The sequence below is a fragment of the Chlorocebus sabaeus genome, chromosome 12 (assembly GCF_047675955.1).
Source record: "Chlorocebus sabaeus isolate Y175 chromosome 12, mChlSab1.0.hap1, whole genome shotgun sequence".
NCBI classification, from domain to species: Eukaryota; Metazoa; Chordata; class Mammalia; order Primates; family Cercopithecidae; genus Chlorocebus; species Chlorocebus sabaeus.
The window spans coordinates 65,436,593-65,453,003 of NC_132915.1; the positions used below are offsets into that span (position 1 = coordinate 65,436,593).

Genomic DNA, 16,411 nt, shown 5'->3' on the forward strand with positions numbered 1-16,411 from the left:
TATGTGGTTCAATAAGTTTATTGTTCAAATCTGTTTACACTTCAGGATGCATCTCATCAGGATTTGCTATAAAGGGTGGAAGCCAGCTTCCAATGATCATTATTATATCTATTTCTCTAAGTTTTTCAAATATTCATTTTCTTCATCCTCAGGAGCTGCTTTTTCCTCTCTCTGTTTATTTTTCTTTCATAGTGAAGGCAGACATTTTTTTTTTTAAAGCACCCATTCTTTTAGGTATTTATTTGCCTCTGTTTCTCTGACTCACCTGGGTGGGATGCTGGCCTTTTTCTGTTTCCAGCACGACTCTACCTTGATTCTGAAAAGTTCCCTATGAAGGGCTCACTGGGTCTTTGTGGCTCTATCAAGCTGTGGACCCAGTGGGCAGGGGACGTCTGAGAAAGGAGAGAGGGGAGAGAAGAAAGAAAGAGGAGCAGAAATGAAAGCCTGGGAGCAAGAACAGAAGCGAGATTTTATAAGTGGTGATGTTGCCCAGTCTCAGGACAAAAGGCAAACCAGCTACCAAACTAGATCCAGGTCTGCCTGCTCCTGGGCTCTCCCAGGGGTGCACTGGCATGGTGGATAAGAGCTTGCAGGTCTGGAACCCCAGGTGAGTTCCAGCTGTGTCCCACCAATTAGCAGCTGAGCAGCGTGAGTAAACTCCCTAACCTGTGCCTCGGTTCCTCAGCTGTAAAAACTGGGATAATAATAGTTCTTGTTTTGTAGGATCATGTGGGGATTTATTTATATATTCATTTACACAACTGTTTTTCAGGTTCCTACTATGTGCCAAGCTCTGTACTAAGCACTGGGGATATAGCAGAGGGCAAAATCCAGCCCCCACCTCTGTATTTCTGGAGTTGTGGTCAGGGTGGTTTGGCATATATCCATCTATTAACTACTTATGTAAAAGGGACAGGTACTGATAGGGAGTCCCCAAAGACCTGAATTCAGGGAGCCCTGGGAGTGTTTCAGGTGAGGAGAGGTGAGAGCACAGTAGGCAAGGCAGGTGAGGTGTGATAGAGAGGTGGGGAATTCGGGAGAGGGGGTGTAAGCTGCCTGCATGGAGTAAGTACTGCTCCGCTCCAGGAGTTGCCCCTGTGAGTACTTCAGCAGGACTGCAGGCTCTTCCCAGGGGCCATAGCCATTCCCCTGAATAGGAATGGAGCTATTGGATACCTCCTGACCAACTGTGGGTCATCAGTGACAGGCTCTAGAGGAAGGGGCTGGGGTCAAGGGTCCCAGTGGTGGGGGCACTAGGATTCTGGATGTCCCTGAATGGGTCCAGCTGCAGGAGGGTCTGGAGTGAGGTGAAGCATGAGACAGGGGCCATGTGATGGTCTGAAACTATCCTCAGGTGTGGTTCATAACTTTTAGCATGTATCAGAACCACCTGCAGCTGCAGACAGCTGCGCTCCATCCCTGGAGATTGGTTTATCAAGTTGGGCCAGGACCCACGAATCTGCATTGCAATAAGAGCCCTGGGCTGGGGATTCCACCGAGAAGCACTGGACAGCAGCTTGGCCTTCTGAACAAACTTGGGCCTTGTCTGGATTCCTGCAGTCTCAGACGGAGTTGCTGAGAAGTTTCTTTCAGGAAAGGGTCCTTGCTATCTGGGTCCAAAAGTGCTAATATTGGCAGCCTTCCTGAACCTGAGAACGTTGAGCTCCTTTGAAATCCATGTAGCAGTGTGAAATGGGAACTAAGGAGCCATAGCCTGGTCCATCATTTCAATGAAGCTCTGGGAAAACCTGGCCAGAGGTTCCATCAGCTATGGGAAGAGCCCAGCAGGTCCAATGAACATCTAGATCCGGCACCCACTGGTGAGAGACATTTGGAGAAAGAGGGACATTGGCAGCTTCCTTGGCACAGAAGAGTGGAGGGGCCGTTCATTTAGAGAGGACCCAAGCCCTGGGAATTCCTGTCAGGCCTAGGGGCCCAAGAGCTGGGGTGGGGGGGGGGGGGTGGAGGCCTGTTCACAGGTGCAGGCCCTGGAAGAGGTGGAGGCTATGTGGAGGGAGCAGGCACAGATGGGCAGGAGGAGTGAGGGACTCTTGATCTTGGTGATCAGCTGATCAGCTCCCTGGTTTATCCTAGTTTTAGCACTGAAAGTCCCATGTCCCAGGAGCCCCTCAGACCAGGGCAAACCGAGATGGTTGGTCACCATACTTTACTTGGCAACAAGAGACTTGCATTGTACTGGAAGGCTGGATTTCTCAGTGGTTACAGCAGACACTATGACCCCTAGAGCTGGATGTCGATTCTGGCTCTTCCATTACTGTGGGATCTGGGGCAAGTGTTTTAACTGCTCTTGGTTTTAGTTTCTGATCTGTAAAATGGGAATAATATTTCCTTCACAGGAGGATTTGGGGGAGGGGTAAATAAGATAATGCATGTAGAACCTTAGCATAGTGCTTGGTATGTTTATTTATTTGACAAATATGTTTTGGCCACTATGACCCTATTTTCCCATATTTCATTGAATCTAAGGTGCCATCAATTAATTGCATACTGAACAATGATTGGCCTACTATGAAGGAAAAAATGCTGCCCATTACACTTTGACTTCTGATGGATTGCAAATTATATCTCAATTTCAGAAATATTAAAATGTGAAAAAAAAATACCCACCTTAGAATCAATGAACCAGGTACCATGCTGGGAACCTCCAGGCTATGGTGGTGAATAAGGCCGTTGAAGTCTCTGCCATTGCTCAATTTGCAGCTCAGTGCAGGCTTCTGGGTGGAGACACGTTTCTAAAAACTCCTGAGGTGTAAGTACGTCTCCTCGAAGAATGTGGCAGGTATCCTATGTTCAATTTAAAATGTCAGATGTGAGGGAGAGTTCCAGGCTGTATGGGGCACTGGAAGAGAAAATTCTGGGTTTTCATGGTCACATGATTGCTCTGGGACCTGGGGCCAGTCAGTTGAGCTTTCTGTGTCGCCGGTGTAAACAGAGGGATTGATTGTAGCTCTGAGGACTTCCTGGCTTCAACCTTCAGGGACTCTGTAGGGTCCCCCAGGTGGCCAAGTCCCCCTCTCCCAGTTGCAGGAAGGGCCTCCTTCTGGATATATGGTCTGTCAAGGGAAAGCAACCTCTCCCTGGGTGAGCGCCAGTCGCTGCCAGACTGGGACGGGTGGGAGTGGTGCTTGGGGTGGGATAGGCAGGGGAAGCTCCAGGTGTCGGGTTACACGCCTTGCAGAGCATTTCTGGGCCTGAATGGGAGCCAGTGAGAAAGTCCTGCCTTCTCCACCTCTGTTCCTACCGCTGGGTTTTCACAAGGGACATGTGGGGAAATTCCATCTGCCAGGCCTCAGAACCGGTCCGTGGAACCATGACGGCACCTTCCCCCACTCGGTGTGCCTGATTAGCCTCCAGAGGCGGCTTCTGGAAGGTGAGCTGGGGTGGGGGGGCATTTCTACCTTGTTGTGGGCCATGTGAGGCCAGCACAGACTCCAGGGAGGGCAGCCAGTTTCTACCTAGTCCTGAAAGCAGCACTAAGTTAAATGCTCGCAGGGGTGGGGTGGGAGGGTGGGAAACCCAAGGCTGAGAACACCGTTTGTCTAGAGTGAGACCCGCAGAGCAGTCAGGGGCAGCTTTCTGAATCTCATCATGTGAAGCTGTGAAGCCTTGAGGCCTTGAGGTGCCAGCTAAGGGGGGAAGTGCTCAGTGAGGGCCGAGGGAGGGGCTACCCCTGGGGTCCCTCCTGCTGAAAGTCTGGAGTGGTCAGGGGGATGGGAGCAGAATTAGAGACCTATCCCAGGACCCTGATTGAGGGTAGAAAGTTATTCCACGTCGGGAGGAGGCTGGGGGCTGATGCAACACTTGAAAATATATATATTTATCATTTTTTTTCTGACTAGATAAATACTAGAAAATCTAGAAAAATAGAAAAAAATCCAAAAGAATAAAATAAAAATCACAGCAATCTAATGATCTAGAGTCAACTTCCTTTGACATTCTGGTATATTTTCTATCAGAATCTGTTTTCTAAACACAGGCCTAGATCTTACATTTGAAGGGCCCAGGGCAAGAGTACAATTGGAGTTCCACATACCATGTGTTTAAATATTTAATATTTAAATCATTTTTTCTAAGAAAGATTTTCTTCTAAAAGATCAAAATTATCTGTTAAGACCAAAAGGCAAAATTCAAATTACAATGAGTAAATATTAAAAATTTAGATGAAAATTATTTCTGTAAAGTAGACATTAAAATTTTTAAAAAACATTTGATTACATTCCATTAGCTATTAAAAATAGCACGACTATGCTCTTTGAATGGCCAGGGTCCAGGGTCCATAGTTGTCAATGTAAAGAACTGATATACTTCATACATATTATGTCTAGACCTACACAGAGGCAAATTTAAGAGTACAATGAATCATTTGCTATTGCAAAATATTCCTCCGCTGTTAGGTGCAGCTGTTGCAGATATGCTGCTAATCAGTGAGTACCTCTGGAAGCACGAATTAGAACATGAAGAAAAGCAAGGAAATGGACAGTTGGCACTGCTAGGATACTATACCTTGTTATGTATGAAAATGTTGCATTCCATGTGACCTGAGAGGAAGTTTTTGACAAATTAATTTGTCTATTCTCTTACATGCTTAAGCACGTCCGCTACTCAAATTTTCCCTGTACTCTGAAGCATCGTTCATCTCTGATGTCAGCCACAGCACAGCCCACATGGTGTTGTGACATTGGGTTTCAGTCCCTTTTGTCTCAAAGACAGAAGGCAAGAGCTGGAGACACATTTCCTGGGTCTTGATGATGTTAGTCCCAAGTTAATATTTAGGGTTATGCTATGCAGCACTGAGCACCAGGTCACAAGTAACAGAAGTGCCTATGTCTTCCTAATAACTATTTGCCTATGTGTGTTTATGAAATGCCGAACACTTTGAAGTGTGAGAGCTAAGGCACGGACCACACTTACCCAGGTCTAAGGTCTAAGCATGTGTGTGTGTGTTTAAAACTATGTACATATTTAATTTAAAATTAATTAATTAATTTTAATATTGTAAGGTCTAATTTTAAAAAATACACGTAGAGAAAATTAGTGCTAAATAGTGAGTACCTCTGGAACCACAAATTATATTTTATATGCACAAGGAATTTTAAAATATTAGGAATGTACAATATGTATTATTTCCTCAGTTTTCTAGCATGGTTTTTTCTTTATAAACATCTTCTAAAAATTTATTTTTAATGATTATACAGTATTCCACAAAACAGATACGTCATTACTTATTTATTTATTGAGACGAAGTCGCACTCTGTTGCCCAGCCTGGAGTGCAATGGTATGATCTCGGCTCACTGCAACCTCGGCCTCCCAGGTTCAAGCAATTCTCCTGTCTCAGCCTCCTGAGTAGCTGGGATTACAGGTGCCCCCCGCCATGCCCGGCTAATTTTTGTATTTTTAGTAGCGATGAGGTTTCACCATGTTGGCCAGGCTGGTCTTGAACTCCTAACCTCAAGTGATCCACCTGCCTTGGCCTCCCAAAGTGTGAGCCACTGTGCCTGGCTGTGTCATCATTTATTAAGGCAGTCCTGTCGTGGTTGTTTCCAATTTTTCTCTACTATCAACACCACCACAATGAACATCCTTGTGTGCATCTAGGATACATTTCTGGAAGTGGCATCCCCAGGTCAGAGCATATACATTGTGTATATTTAGTTGAATCAGGGAGCAGCCCCTTTAAAAAGACCCAAGTTGCATTGGTAAGCTCTTTTATTTTTTGTTTGTTTAGAGTTGGTCCCAGGTAGACCGAAGCCTGTAGGCAGTACTAGAATTGGCGCAGGGAATGGGGTCTGGAGTTACGGATCCGGACTCTCTCTGAGCTTGGGCAAGTCCCTTCCCCTGTTGGGGCCTCAGTTTCTTTATCCGTTCAAAGAAGACTCATTGGTACTGATCTAGCAAGAAAAAAAAAGGGGGAAATAAAAAAAAAGAACAAAGAGGAATCAGAGTAGGTTGCAGAGTCCTTGCGATCAGAAATGCTCTGATTCTGGGAGGCTTTGCTTGCTGGGTAAGTGGAGCCAAGCTCCAGGCGCTGGGGCTCTGTCCCTGAGACCATCCTGCCCCCTGCTGGCCAGTTGCCAAATGCCAGCTTTGTTCCTGACTCCCACAGGGAGATTCCCCAGAAATTTGCTGGACTCCCAGCAACTCAGTTGACCACTGTGAAAGCAGCAGGCTACAAGAGCATGAGAAGTGAGCACTGACATTGCTACAATTCATTCAGCTGCTGTTTCATTTCTGGAAATTACATTCTTTGGGTTGTGCTTCCAAATGTCTCATTTCATTCGTTTGTTCAGCAAATGGTTCCAAGTTCCTTCTTTGTGTCAGGGCTATGTTAGGGGGCTGAGGACACAGTGTTTGCCTGCAAAGAATGCACAGGCTAGATAGGGCCAAAGAACTGGCCATAGGTTACTACCGTACAGAGGACAGAGAGGGGCACAGAGAGAGGGCTTCAGATGTTTAATTATTAGGCTATTGCTGGGCTTTCAAACCCCTGATCCTCATCTGTCTAGATAAAGAGCATAACTAGATATATACTGGGTTGAAGAGCATCCCTCCTTAAAACTTGTCCTCCCAGAACCTGTGAATGCAATACAGGGTCTTTGCAGGTGTAATCAAGTAAAGAGGAGGTCATGCTGGCGGGCCCTAATCCAGTGATGGGTGTCCTTATAAGATGAGGAGACAGAGATCCAGAGAGACACGATGAGGAGAAGGCCATGCAAAGGCGCTCAGAAGTCCCTGAATGATGGGGATTGCCAGGAACCACCAGCAATTAGAAGAGGCAAGGAAGGATTTCTCCCCTGGAGCCCTCAGAGAGACCATGGCTAGCTGACACCTTAATTTTGGACTTTGGGCCTCCAGAAATATGGGTCAATACATTGATGTTGTTCTAAGCCACCCAGTTTGTGGTAATTTGTTGCAGCAGCCCTTAGAAACTAATGCAACAAACTCCTTGAGGATGAAAGTTAGCAAACTGAGGAGTACTAGTAATCTCAGTGAGTGTGTGTGTCTGTGTGTCGGTGTGTGTGTGTCAGGGTGCGAGGAGCTGGAAGTCTCAAGTTGCAGCTTCATCTCGGCTGACTGGCTGTGTGTCCTTGGGTAAGTCCCTTCCTTCCCCTCTCTGGGCATTGGTTTCTTGGTCTATATAGGAAGATGTTAGACTAGCCCAGTAGCTTTTGCAATTAATTCTGCTGCTGTTTCATTTCCAAAAACTGCATTATTTGGGACCATACCAAAACCCCTTTCTCTCTCTCTCTCTCTCTTTTTTTTTTTTTTTTTTTTTTTTAAATAACCAGGGCCTTTTTTTTTCTCAAACAAAAGTAAACATATTACCCTGCATATAAACGAGCACAGCTAACCTCTGCCAGGCACAGGGTCCTGGTTGCTGATGAAGCACTTTTGGGATTTCCTGACCCTTCCCAAGAGCACCACAGTTGTGCTGGATCCTGTACTGGCCCTCTGGCATTCAGAAGGTGACATCTGATGTCAAATAACTGTGGATAAACCCAGAGTGAGTCCCTTTCTTCATGATTTAACAGGAAGGTTTGTTTAGTCCTTGGGGTGTATGAGTCTGGATCACAGAACTTTTATGTGGACTCAGGGAGGGTGAGTGTATCAGTTTCCTGTGGCTGCTGTACTAAATGGTCACACAGCTGGTGGCTTCATACAACCGAAATTTATTCTTTCATAATTCTGGAGGCCAGAAGTCCCAAATCAGTCTCACTGGGTGGAAACAAAGGTGCTGGTGGGGCCATGCTCCCTCTGCAGGCTCTAAGGGAGAGTCCTTTCCTCACGTCTTCCAGTCCCTGGTGGCTGCCTGTGTTCCTGGCTTGGGGCCACGTCTCTCCAATTTCTGCTTCTGTGGCCACACTGCCATTTCCTCTGCCTGTGTTAAATCTCCCTCTACCTCCCTCTTATGAGGACACCTGTGACTGTCTTTGTCCCCCACCCCCACCCGACCCAGATAATTGAAGATCATCTATCTCATTTTCAATTTAACCACACCTGCAAAGTCTATTTTGCTGTATAAGGTAAGTGCACTGTCTAATCTGGGAATTAGGCCCTGATACTGGGGCCATCATTCAGTACACTATAGAAGGTGATGTATCCACAGTGAAGCCCATGGCAGAGACCAACTCTGTCAGTCTCCTATCTTATTCTCATGACTCCCACCCTCCCTCTCTGCCCAGGAAAGAAGCTATAGAAGGCATTTGGAGCCCTTTTTTGGGTAAGGAGTGGAGGTGGGGAGAGAGGAGGCTGTGGCATTGTTTGCTGGCCAACCTGCTGGGCAGCTCCTGCTGAGCTCAGGGCACAGGAAGGCAGAGCCATTCCCACGGAGAAACAGAACAAGGCCCAACCTGGCAGCCGTGTCTGGAGGTAGCCCTTTGTCAAAAGTTCATCTGACCAGGGAGAGAAAGTGCATACTCAGAATTAGATCTTGTGCAAGGAGCTTCCCCATGCCATGTAATCCTCTCAAGAACCCTCTGAGACAGAGGTTATTAGGACCACTTTACAGATGAGAAAACAGGCTCTGGGAGGGAAAGTGACTTTCCAAGGATACATAGTGTTAAAAGAAAAACGTCAGCTGAATTAAATGTAAAGGAATTTAATTGAGCAATGAATCGCAGCAGATTCAGAGAGACTCCAGGGATGCCTCCTGGTCAGAACAAATTTATAGACAAAAAAAAGGGAAGTGACGTACAGAAATCGAAAGTGAGGTACAGAAACAGCTGGATTGCTTACAGTTTGGCGTTTGCCTTATTTGAATACAGTTTGAATACTCAGCAGTCTATGAGTGGTTGAAGTATGCCGCTGGGATTGGCCAAAACTCAGCTATTGTTACAGGCGCATACTCCTAAGTTAGGTTTTCAATCTTGTCAGCCTGTTAAGCTAGGTTACAGTTTGTCCACAAGGACTCAAATGCAGAAGTATGGAGTTCTGGCTGGGCGCGGTGGCTCACAGCTGTAATCCTAGCACTTTGGGAGGCTGAGGTGAGTAGACCACTTGAGGTCAGGAGTTCGAGACCAGCCTGGCTAACATGGTGAAACCCTGTTGCTTCCAAAAATGTAAAAAATTAGCCAGGCGTGATGGTGCGTGCCTGTAATCCCAGCTACTCAGGAAGCTGAGGCAGGAGAATCACTTGAACCCAGGAGGCGGAGGTGGAAGTGAGCTGAGATTGTGCCACTGCACTCCAGCCTGAGCGATGGAGTGAGACTCCATGTCAAAAAAGAAGGATGGAGTTCTTCTCAGGCCATATTTAGTTTGCTTTAACAATAGCTAGTGAATGGTGGTGCTAGAGACCAAAGCCATCACTGCCTGCAGGTTTCAGAATATCTGCTTGGGTCTGGGTTTCTGCTGCTCTGAGCTAAGCAGCATGCTGTGAGCATGGGGTCAGAGCACTGGACGCGGGTCTGGGAGCAGAGCCTCTCTTTCTCAGTGGTTCTACTGTGGGCAGGTTATTCCAGTTCTCAGAGCCTCTGTTTCCTTGTCTATAGCCGGCTGAGAATCCTTGACCTAAGTCCTGGGTTAAGAGGTTCCAGGGAACACGTATTCAGGAAAGCCTTTGTACACCCACTGCCCACAGAGGAGGGGTTGCAGTTCCGGTTTTCCTGGAGCAGCAAGCTGTAGGTGGCCTTCTAGGAGGAACGGTGCTGAGAGCAGGGCTTGTGGGTCTGGCCCCGACAAGGTTAATGGACCCCTCCAGAGGTACCCGGCAGGCAGGGAGGGGCCTCCAAAGCAGTCTAGCTCTAGGGGATGGCCATTCAGGGTAATTCAACAGACATTCAGTGGGTCCCATTCTGGGACAAGCTCTGACTGGGTGATGATGACAAGACGTGGTGGTCCCCACCTTCAGCAACCTCTCCAAGAGAGATGGGCATGTACATAGCTGCAAGAGAAAACAGGGCATGATCAGGTCTGGCAGAGTCATAGACACGCACATGGGACACAGAACAGAGGCAGGGCCCGTGGGTGGGCAGTGACATTATGATCCACTATGTAGTCCGATTTCTTTAGCTCCTGCAGTTTGCTCATCACTCTCATCCTGGGGACAGAGAAAGAATAGTTATTATTGCCATAAATAACTTTTATTGCTTTAAAATTAAAAATGTAATGGCTACCATAGAGCATGTAGAAGATGCATATAAGCAAAAAGAAGAAGATAAAAAACATTTACAATCCCATTGCTCAGTTGTCAATCTCGTTGCTCCATTGTCAATATTTTGGAGTATTTCTTTCTTTCTAATTTTTCTCCATAGATTTTACTCTGCGTACTGTTTTGTAGCCTTCTTTCTAGAAAACCTAACAGCAAATAATTTTGTGTTACTAATGGTTTTGTGAACCTATGTGTTTAACTGCATATACAATATTCCATCAAATGGTTGTGTCGCACTTTAACCAGCCCCTAATGATCAGATATTTGGTTTGTTTCCTTTTTTTTTTCACTATTACAAGCAGAATCTGGAATAAAATTCCTAAAATTTTTACATCTTTGTTCACGAAGTTAGTTATTTCCTCCAGACAAATTCCATAAATATATATATGTATAACTTGAGACAGGGTTTTGGTGGGGCAAGGTGGCTGATGCCTATAATCCTAGCTCTTTGGGAGGCTGAGGCTAGGAGTTCGAGACCAACCTGGCCAACATGATGAAACCCCATCTCTATTAAAAATGCAAAAAATTAGCTGGGTGTCATGACACATGCCTGTGGTCCCAGCTACTCACAAGGCTGAGGCATGAGAATCACTTGAACCCAGGAGGCGGAGGCTGCAGTGAGCTGAGATCGAGCCACTGCACTCCAGCCTGGGTGACAGAGTGAGACCCTGTGTCACCCAGGCTGGAGTGCAGTGGCATGATCATGGCTCCCTGCAGCCTCCGCCTCCCGGGCTCAAGTGATCCTCCCGTCTCAGCTCCCAATTAGCTGGATCACAGGAGTTTACTACCACACCCGACTGATTTTTTTGGATTTTTAGTAAAGACAAAGATGAGGTCCTGCTTTGTTGCCCAGGCTGGTCTTGTTCTCCTGGGTTCAAGCAATCCTCCTGCCTCAGCCTCCCAAGGTGCTGGCATTACAGGAAATCTTCTAAATAAGTTCCTATGTTTGGAGTTGAACAGTTTTTTCTATGTTTAAGGCCATATGTATGTGTGTATTTCCCCATTCTCCCATTGGTGGGTTTGTGTTTCCCTGATAGATTTCTAGGACTCTGAAGCACTAGACAGAGGACTATGCCCCCACTCCCACTGTATTGCTGAGGAGGCTGAGGTTTGATGAGGGTAAATGACTTACCCAAGGTCACTTGGGCCAGTAAGTACTAGACGGAGACGCCAGCCCTGGGCTTTGGAGTCACTCTCTAGTACTTGGTCCGCTGCGTCACACTGATAGATGACCCTCTCCTATGGTTCTGGGGGAAAAAATCAAGCCTGCCTTGTTTCAATTTAGTCTTGATTCTTAAAATAATCTATTCTCTAACATACAGTAGTGTTAGCAGAGAAAATATGTTCTGCCACTTATTGCTAAAGGAGCTGGAGATCCACGGTGGGCTGTGACCCTTTAAGAGCGTACCCTCCATGCTGATAAATCAGGCCCTGGCAGGCTGTGCGGAAGATTAGTGCTGACGGGTGTGGAGACAGTTAGTGCGATTATTAACAGGACACTGTGGCTGGGGATGAGCTGGCTCTGTGTGCATGTGAGCACCTGGATCCCTAACCCAGGGGCTAGACTCTGAGAGCAGCCTGGACTGGAGTACTGTCCGCCAGCCCGGCCCAGCCCCAGGGATGGCTCTCAGCTCTGCAGTGCATGTGCATCCACCCCACTGTGCTCTGTTGGTCTTGTGGCCACTTGCAGCGCCTGGACGATAGAAAGAGCTGGATCCTGCATCTGGTGCTACATGGGTTTACGTTTGTCCATGAGCACCTCCCTGTTCCCCCACCTCAGTTTCCCCACCTGTTTAGCCAAAAGGTTGGACACAATAGTCTCTAAGGGTTCTTCCGAGTCCAAGTCTGCCTGCCTTCCCCATCTGTCCACCGTGGCCGTTCTTGCCTCTTGGCTGCCTGAACACCTGAGCAGACACCCATAGAATGTGCTGTTTGGTGGGACCTTACTATCCTTTCACCCAGTCTCAGGTCACACACTTTTGCAATGTTTGCAAGAAAGACAATTTTATCTTTCTCTATCTGGACTTATATTTAATTTTAATTTTTTTTTTTTTTTTTTTTTTGTGATGGAGTCTTGCTCTGTCACCCAGGTTGGAGTGCAGTGGCGTGATCTCAGCTCACTGCAGCCTCTGCCTCCCGGGTTCAAGCGGTTATCCTGTCTCTGCCTCCTGATTAGCTGGGATTACAGGCATGTGCCTCCATGCCTGGCTAATTTTTTGTATTTTTAGTAGAGATGGGATTTCACCATGTTAGCCAGGATGGTCTTGATCTCCTGACCTCGTGATCCGCCTGCCTTGGCCTCCCAAAGTTCTGGGATTACAGACGTGAGCCACCACGCCCGGCCTTATTTTTAATTTTTTTTTGAGACCGAATCTCGCTCTGTCACCCAGGCTGGAGTGCAGTGGTGCGATCTCAGCTCACTGCAAGCTCCGCCTCCCGGTTTAAGCAATTTTTGTGCCTCAGTCTCCAAAGTAGCTGGGATTATAGGTATGTGCCACCATGTGCAGCTAATTTTTGTGTTTTTAGTAGAAACGGGGTTTCACTATGTTGGCCAGGCTGGTCTCAAGCTCCTGGCCTTAAGTGATCCACCCACCTCAGCTTCCCAATGTGTTGGGATTACAGGCATGAGCCACTGCGTCCAGCCCTGGACTTACTGTTTTCTTCGGAGTCATTCAGCTGCACTGCAGGAGGGCCATCTCAGAGAATTCCAAGTGATCTCAGTTACTTTGGGTTCTCTCTTCCCCTCACTCTTCATCTGCCAGAATTTGTGTCTAAATTTTGGGTGGGAGTTCACTCGGTGCCTTGGCAAAAGAGAGCTGGGGGCTGCCTGTGTTTTGGAAGACACTCATCTGTGCTGTCAGCCCTTGAGACCCAGACTGCCGCTCCACCATCCCTCATTCTCAAAGCATACTTCTCCAGAGGTAAGAGCAATCTCATCCACTTTAGAGTCTGCTAAGGGGCATGGGAGAATCCAGCTGCTCTCTTCCACGACAGGAAGCCACAGGGCTCCTAAGGCCCTCTCTGCTCAGGTACACCACACACAGCCGTTTCTACTCTGTCCCTCCCACACTACCCTTGGCACTCGCGAACTCTGCCAGGCTTGATCCTCTGTGGGCTCCCCTGGGGAAGAGGCCCAGCACTCTCCCACTTGAAGATTCTCCAAATCCACCTGAGATTTTTGTCATCCCTGTAACTCTGGCCTAAGCCTAGGGAAGGGCAGGGTTCAGGGCCTTTCCATCATCCCACCTCTGACATGGTTCTCTCTCCCAGCCCAGCAGGTTTTAAATTTCTTTTAGGTGAAAAAAAACAAAAAACAAAAAAACCTTGACTCTGACAAATGATGCATTGTTCCCAGTCCTTTCATCTGATTCCTTTTTTTGTTGTTCTTTTAAATCTCTCTCTGATTCTGCTAAAACAACTTGATTGCCTATTGCATAATTTGAGTGAGGCAAGAGAAAAAGTTATAAGGAAACATGGAGGAAAACACCTCAGTGTATGGCCCAAATATTATCGGGCCCCATTAAGACAGAGGACTGGAGGCTTGGTGAATCCATGGTGGATCTGGGACTGACCCTTGGGTTACACTCTGCCTTTCTCTGGAGCCACATTCAGATGCGAGAAATCCTGCTTTTCTTCAAGTGGAAAACATCCTTGTCCATGTGCTTTCTACCCCTCTTGCTTCTACTCTGAAGCCAGACCCTGGGCAGCCAGGGAGCTCCTGTGGGGTTAGCAGTCGCCCAGATGACCTGGCCCAAGAGGACTACTCCGAGCCAGCCCTCTGTTACCCCTGTCCCAGGATCCCGGTCATGACTGTAGCCAGCCACAGAGCCGTAGAGGCCAGGTGAGGGCTGCAGTCTCCTGTCGTCAGCTTTGGTCAGCATTATAGAGTCAACTTGGAGCCCCACACTTTGTTATGTAAAAAAAACTTTTATTGCTTACATTTATTATAATACAAGTAGTGTGCATTTGTTATAAGAGCCAGAAAATAAAGATAAACAAAAAGAAGAAAATAAAACTCATGTACAATCCTAATATCAAGAGAAAACCGTTTTCAACATCTTGGGGTCCATCATTATCTCTGCATATGTCTTTTTCATTTTTAAAGAAAAGAGATCAGACTCTATACATTATTTTTCATTTAATATAATTCTAAACTATTTTTCTATTAAATGTACTTCTGCAATGTTATTTCCAAAAGCCATATGGTATTCCAGTAGGTGCTGAAATGGAGCAACCACCCCTTATTATTGGAAATGTAGGTATTTGTTTCTTTCATACATATATACACACATATATATACATATATACACACATATATACATATATATAGCACACATATGTGTATATATATAATTATAATTTTAGAGATGGAGTTTTGTCATGTTGCCCGAGTTGGTCTTGAAGTCCTGAGCTCAAGTGATCTGCCCACCTTGGCCTCTCAAAGTGCTGGGATTACAGGTGCGAGCCACCGCACCCAGCCTTCTGTCTTCTTCTTCTCTTTTCTTTTTTTACGTGAGACAGAGTCTCACTCTGTTGCCCAGGCTGGAGTGCGGTGGTGAAAACACAGCTCAAGCAATCCTCCTGGCTCCGCCTCCCAAGTAGTTGGGATCACAGGTGTGTAACACCATGCCCAACTAATTTTCTAAGCTTTTTTTTCCTTTTTTCTTTTTTTCTTTTCTTTTTTTTTTTTTTTTTTGTAGAGACAGGGTCTCACCATGTTGCCCAAGTTGGTTTTGAACTCCTAGGATCAAGCAGTCCTCCCACCTTAGCCTCCCAAAGCACTGGGACTACAGGCATGGGCCACCCCACCCGGCCAAAAGTATTTTTAATGTTTTAATTTTATTAAACTGAACAACATAGAATTTCTAACATTTAACTGTTCTTGACTTAAAAAATGGCAATTTCATATGATTTGACCAAACATAAATGATGCTGCGGTGAACATACTTGAGACTAATCTTTGCATAATTTTTTTTTGATTACTTCTAAGATTGCATTCCTAGAAATCCACTTGCTGAGTAAAAAGGGATGCATGCTTTTGAAGAGACCCACACTTTAGTACACTGACCTCCTGGCATGTGTCCAGGGCAGAGAGAGGAAAGGGATGAGGGTGAGAAACCATTTTAGGAGCTGGCTGCTGGGTGTTGGACTTGGCCATGTCCTCGCTGCTTCCCTCACTAGGCTGTGGCCCTGGGCGCGTGGCAGCACAAAGGGAGGAACTCCAACTCTGGAGAGCGATCAGCAGGGTTTTCATAGTGAGACAACTGGTGTTTTGTTTCAGAGATATTGGTTTGGTGAAGGCTCAGCCATTTCAAACTCTGTCTAACTTCCACCAATCTTCGAAACTCTGCCTGAACTTAGGATCCTCGGAGTCTTGGGATCAGAAACCCTCTTTTCCAGGGAAAGGTGACTCAGTAATAAGATGGCCGCTCCCTTCCTGCTCCTTAGAGATGAGGCCTTTCTAAAGGACTCCTGATTGCCTCCATGGTTTTGAATGTTTTAAAATGTAACTTGGCCTTGAGGGTGGACCCAGGCCTGGCTGTGGAGTGAGGTTCTGATGGATTCTGGGGCGGCAGACCTCTCGAACCGTCGAAGCGTGCAGGCTGAATTTTAAAAATAATTGTCCTTTTTAATGATGTAAAACATGTCATCTAGATTAAAAAATAAACACACTTTATTACTTTCCCAGTCCTTTCTTCCTCCCTCCCAGGGCCAGATGGGGATTGCTTGAATATTTCTGGCATATTTCACATATTTAATAACGCGCTTGGAGGTTCTTCCAGAACTGATGAAAATGTGGGATTGAACTCTGCCTATAGACAGTGTTCACAGAAAAGAAAGCTGCTGGTGGGCGGGCATGTGCTGGGGTGGGGGTGGGAGATGGGGGGGGGCGGGGGCACGCTGTTTTGGAAGCAAGTCAGAAGGTATGTACTTTTTATCTTGAGCAACAAAGGACATTGTTTCACTGTCTCCCCGCCCCAACTCTTGCCTTTTGAGGGTTGGGGGAGCAGAAGGAAGAAAAGAGAAAAAAAAATCACTGCAGCTAAAAAAACTAGAAAGGCTTCAGAGAATCAGGCCTTCCGCCCTTCCCCGACAGCTTTCCACTAGCTCTCTTGAGCGACAGCGAATCCAAGAAAATAATTAAAGCTTTAATTTATTTATACATCTTCTCTATAGATATTATAGATCTCACAGTCGCCGCCTGCTAATTTATGCACGCAGAGCCTGAGGCAGCTCAGAGCGGC

At 46.5% G+C, this 16,411-nt stretch overlaps 1 long non-coding RNA gene across 1 annotated transcript in view; it reads left to right on the forward strand.

Annotated features, from left to right (window-relative positions):
* Nucleotides 1-3,225: 3,225 nt before the first annotated feature.
* The window catches only part of LOC140713081 (uncharacterized), a 32,859-nt gene continuing 19,673 nt past the window's right edge, over nt 3,226-16,411 (forward strand). Inside the window, exon 1 of the long non-coding RNA XR_012094939.1 lies at nt 3,226-3,391. This is a non-coding gene — a long non-coding RNA (uncharacterized lncRNA). The remainder of the gene's footprint in view (nt 3,392-16,411) is intronic.